Source organism: Myotis lucifugus, unplaced genomic scaffold, assembly GCF_000147115.1.
Source record: "Myotis lucifugus unplaced genomic scaffold, Myoluc2.0 scaffold_249, whole genome shotgun sequence".
In the NCBI taxonomy this organism is placed as follows: Eukaryota; Metazoa; Chordata; class Mammalia; order Chiroptera; family Vespertilionidae; genus Myotis; species Myotis lucifugus.
The window spans coordinates 1,216,503-1,221,574 of record NW_005871297.1 but is presented as its reverse complement, the minus strand read 5'-3'; the positions used below and the strand labels follow the sequence as shown (position 1 = coordinate 1,221,574).

The 5,072-nt window shown below is 41.2% G+C and overlaps 1 pseudogene; it reads right to left on the bottom strand.

Annotated features, from left to right (window-relative positions):
- Positions 1 to 677: 677 nt before the first annotated feature.
- Positions 678 to 4,525, bottom strand: LOC102432346 (annotated as a pseudogene).
- Positions 4,526 to 5,072: the final 547 nt, after the last annotated feature.

Sequence of the window (5,072 nt, the reverse complement as noted above, 5' to 3'; positions counted from 1 at the left end):
GGTTGTGGACAGATCCAGTCAGTGTGATCAGTTTTTCTGCTCATGTAATAATTTATCAAAATAAATTTTCCCACAACAACTCTTTTTCATCATCTCTGAAAATCCTGGTCTGACAACATACCCAAATAAAGCTCTTGAAAACCTCTTAAAATTTGGAAGAAAGTGTGGCAAGTCTTTCCTGCAATAGTTATGGAAGTACACATGGCTAAAGAGCAATTTAAGTTTTAAAAAGTGACTAGTACAACAGTTGAGCTCATAAAATTAATGTTTTAGTGCACTTTGCTCCAGTTTTAGCCAACATGCTACATTGTCTTTTTTGGGAGTGGGGATGCACAAAGTGGACTTGAGGATTTCCATTGTATGAAGAGATAGGACTCTGTAAGCAAAATAGTGTAAGCTGCTTTTTTCTTAAGAGCCGAACATTTTAAAACAGAAGCTTTGCAAAACATTACACAATTTTTTATTATTAAATGAGACCATGTCATCTGTTACATTGTCACATTGTTAATCAGAGAAATGCTGCAGTGATGAAGAGAATCAATGTTGGGTCCACCAAAGTCTCCATTTCTACAACATCCATGTACAAAGAAAGAATGTTCAACACAGCCTAACACAATATTCTTGGTTTTCTTCATATAGAAGACCCCCCCCCCCCGCCAAATCTTCTGATGGGGCATTTTACTACATAAATAGTTCTTCATTTTATACTCCACCCCGACTACATGAGTACATGCCATACTAAACCTTTCAGGCTGCCAGGACCCTTACACGTCCTCGTCGTTGTCCTTGGACGTGTGGCTGCTGCTGCTGCTGCTCGTCTCCGTGTCATTATTCTCAACCATGGGGTGGAAAGTGCTGTTTTTCCAGGGTTCAACCTTGAAGTCACAAATCAGGCCACTTTTCAAAATACCATTTTTCCTCAGATCATTCTTCTGCAACTGTTCTCTAATAACTTAGAATTCTCTCATTTCATTCTCAGTCAAGGGAGCACAGATTTCATTATTTTCACTGTTTTCTTGCCAGCTCATCTCCTTGAACAATCTGTGTTCTGCCTCAAGTGAACTTGAAAGAACATCTGTTTGTGGGAAGGTTGAAGACCAAATGATCTGTTGGGAAATAACCAAAGCATTGCCATTCTCTTGTGGAATTTCATTTTCATCAAAGCTTCGGTTTAAATCTCTGTCTTGGTATTATTGCTGTTATGCAGTTAAATGAGTCATCATCCTTCTTGAAGCCAGCATGGCTTTCATCTTTAGTCTTCTTCCACTCTGTCCCTTTTCTTTTATTTTTTTATTTTTTTATTATTTCTTTAAACCTTTATTGTTCAGATTATTACAGTTGTTCCTCTTTTTTCCCCCTATAGCTCCCCTCCACCCGGTTCCCACCCCACTCTCTGCCCTTATCCCCCTCACTGTCCTCATCCATAGGTGTATGATTTTTGTCCAGTCTCTTCCCGCACCCCCCACACCCCTTTCCCCCCAAGTATTGTCAGTCCACTCCCTTTCTATGCCCCTGATTCTATTATATTCACCAGTTTATTCTGTTCATCAGATTTTTGATTCATTTGATTTTTAGATTCACTTGTTGATAGATATGTATTTGTTGTTCATAATTTTTATCTTTACCCTTTTTCTTCTTCTTCCTCTTCTTAAAGAATACCTTTCAGTATTTCATAATTTCATATAATACTGGTTTGGTGGTGATGAACTCCTTTAGCTTTTTCTTATCTGTGAAGCTCTTTATCTGACCTTCAATTCTGAATGATAGCTTTGCTGGGTCAAGTAATCTTGGTTGTAGGTTCTTGCTATTCATCACTTTGAATATTTCTTGCCACTCCCTTCTGGCCTGCAAAGTTTCTGTTGAGAAATCAGCTGACAGTCGTATGGGTACTCCCTTGTAGGTAACTGACTGTCTTTCTCTTGCTGCTTTTAAGATTCTCTCTTTGTCTTTTGCTCTTAGCATTTTAATTATGATGTGTCTTGGTGTGGTCCTCTTTGGATTCCTTTTGTTTGGGGTTCTCTGCGCTTCCTGAACTTGTAAGTCTATTTCTTTCACCAGGTAGGGGAAGTTTTCTGTCATTATTTCTTCAAGTAGGTTTTCAATATCTTGCTCTCTCTCTTCTTCTGGCACCCCTATAATTCGGATGTTGGTACGCTTGAAGCTGTCCCAGAGGCTCCTTACACTATCTTCACATTTTTGGATTCTTTTTTCTTTTTGCTTTTCTGGTTGGGTGTTTTTTACTTCTTTGTATTTCAAATCTTCGACTTGATTCTTGCGATCCTCTAGTCTGCTGTTGGGAGTCTGTATAATATTCTTGATTTCAGTCAGTGTATGCCTAATTTCTAGTTGGTCCTTTTTCATATCCTCGAGGGTCTCACTAGATTTATTGAGGGTCTCACTAAATTTATCGGTGGTTTCTAGAAAATTCTTGAAAAACCTTATAACCATGGTTTTGAACTCTATATCCAGTAGTTTGCTTTCCTCTATTTCTGTCATTTGTGACCTGTTTCTCTGTCTCTGCATTTTGGCTGCTTCCCTGTGTTGATAGAGTGGCTTTGTGTGCTAGGTGTCCTATAGGGCCCAGTGGCTCAGCCTCCCCAATTACCTGAGGTGGACACTCTTGGTGCACCCTTTTGTGTGCTATGTGCACAGTCTTGTTATAGTTAAGCCTTGATTGTAGTTGGTATCACTGGGAGGAATTTACTTCCAGGCCAATTGGCTGTGAGAATCAGCTGTGACTATGGTGGGAGAACTTCTATGATGGAGACACCCTTATGGGGCAAGACTTGCTTCAGTGGGGCTTTGGTGCTCACTGAGTCTGCCCCCGGAGTGTGTCCCTTATGGATCTGAGGAGTTGTAATCTGGATGGTCCACTCTGACCACTGGGTACACTGGCTCTTGGATCTCTAAGGAGGTGCTAATTTAGCCTCTGCCTGAGGCTACCCAGCAGGAGCTATGGAGAGATCTGCAGATTCCTCTTCTTTGTTTGGGATTTGGAGGTGCCCAGATGAGGCCCAGCTGTGAAGCAATGCAAGCTGCTGTGGGGCCTTGGGCCTTCTTTTGGATGTTCTGGGTCTCTCTGACCCAGCTGCAGTTTGTTAGGTAATTTTAGATTGCAAAGGGCCAGGCCATTCATATGAAAAAGCCTCTGCGCACAGCTTGGGTGGGGCGGGGTCTCAGGCAATCAACAGGGCAGAGCAAACAGCTATGGCTGATCCTCAGTCCTGCCCTAAGAGGTCCCAGGTCTTAGTGTCCCGTAGTAATCACTGCAAGCACCTCTGAGAGAAAGCCGTCCTCAAGTTCTGCCCCATGCCAGACAGTCCAGTTTCTCCCCGTGTGAGTCTGGGTCCCCAGAGACTCGCCCGAACTGGAGTTCAGGGCTGTCGGGAACTTGTGTCTCCCTCCCGATTGGAAAAGACAATGGCATCCTCAGCTGCCAGCCCTTTCCGCATGCGCCTCCGTACCTCTGCCCTTACTTCCACACCTCCTGTGAGTCTCAGTGTGCTTTTCTCTTTCCTTCTAGTTGTAGAATTTCCACTCAGCCAGCTGTCCTGTGGTTCTGGATGATATCCATTTTGTCTTTTAGTTGTATTTTTGAAGTGGTTGTGCGAGGCAGCAATTTCAGGTGTTTACCTATGCCGCCATCTTGGTTTTTGACCCACTCTGTCCCTTTTCAATGCTTGCAGAAATTCACTCTTCTTATCAGTGTGAATTCGTGTCAGTTTGGTTAGATGAGGCTGCTGATTAAGTTTGTCAACAGGTGAAGAGGAATTTGAGCAATTACACTTTTTCACTGTCATTGTTGCACTAAAATTCTTGGCTGTTGATTTAAAAGCATTGAAGTTGCCAACACCATATGTAGATTCATGAGAGAAAGAAGTCCCAGCTTTATTTTCTTTAGTTTGGCTTTTCCATTGTGTAGGTTTTGTGGGTAGAGCAGCAGGTTAGGGACTAAACCTTTATAAACACTTGGACCAGTCCTGTTCTTAACTGGCTATGATGGAAGACTTCCTCCTACTGGGAATCTAGACAGCTGTAAGTTTTTTGCATTATCTTTCTTAATGACCAGCATCCTTGGAGCTCTAAATTGCAGCTAAAGATTTATTTTGATTTGGATCTCTCTCATTCAGGATTTAAAGATGGAAAATCCTCAGCTTCAAACTGTTTGCATTCTCTCCTTTCTTCTTCCCTGGTTCATTGTCAGGGATGTTGTTTTTGTGTAGTCCTTGGCTTTTTCAGAATGGAAAGTACTGCCACCACGGTATCCCTTCGATGATTTATGTTTTCAGTGCCATTTCTCCCATGCTTATGCCATCCATTTTTTTCTTTCCTTCCAAAGTTACCTCCATTGGGACATCTAATACCAGAATTAAAGCCATCTGAAGAGTTGTGTCGTTGACGATTCACATCAGAACGATTTTCTGTCCATGAATTGTCAGAATGCTTCTCACAATTCAATGATGACTTTGTTAATGATGGTGGATTGGGAAAATTAAGCCAGGCTGGAGCAGTCATACTGGGCCATTTAGGTCCAGTCTCTCTGACTCAATGAAACAAGGCTTCAACACTCATGGCAAGTCCAGATTCCAACGGGACTGCACAGGAAGGTGTTGGGTTTTTCTTGGTTTTCTTTGTGTTTTCCAGTTTGTTTGTTTTAATTTTGTATCCTCTGAAATAAAATCCAAGTTCTTTAAGATACTTAACCTATGACCATTTGATATAGAGTTACTTCAAGTCAGCTACTCATACTTCAGTTTTAAAGTTTTCATATGGCTATCTCCAGAATTAGCCAAGTTCCTCAGATTTAAGATGATAAAGTCTTCTTTATTATTTCATGTGCTTGTCAGTGTTGTACTTATCCACGTGAGATGAAATATCCAATTTATGATCCAAAAGGCAAAAACAAAAAGAAAATTTCACATCTGAAGAGTATTCCTAAACAGCATTTACAGAGACACAGTTATCTCAACATTACCAGGCTGCTGGGAAACTGTAGCATCTTAAATTTCCATGCAAATAAAAGATAAAAGAAAACACAAAAACTGTACTCTTCATTTAGAGAAGCTGTCCCA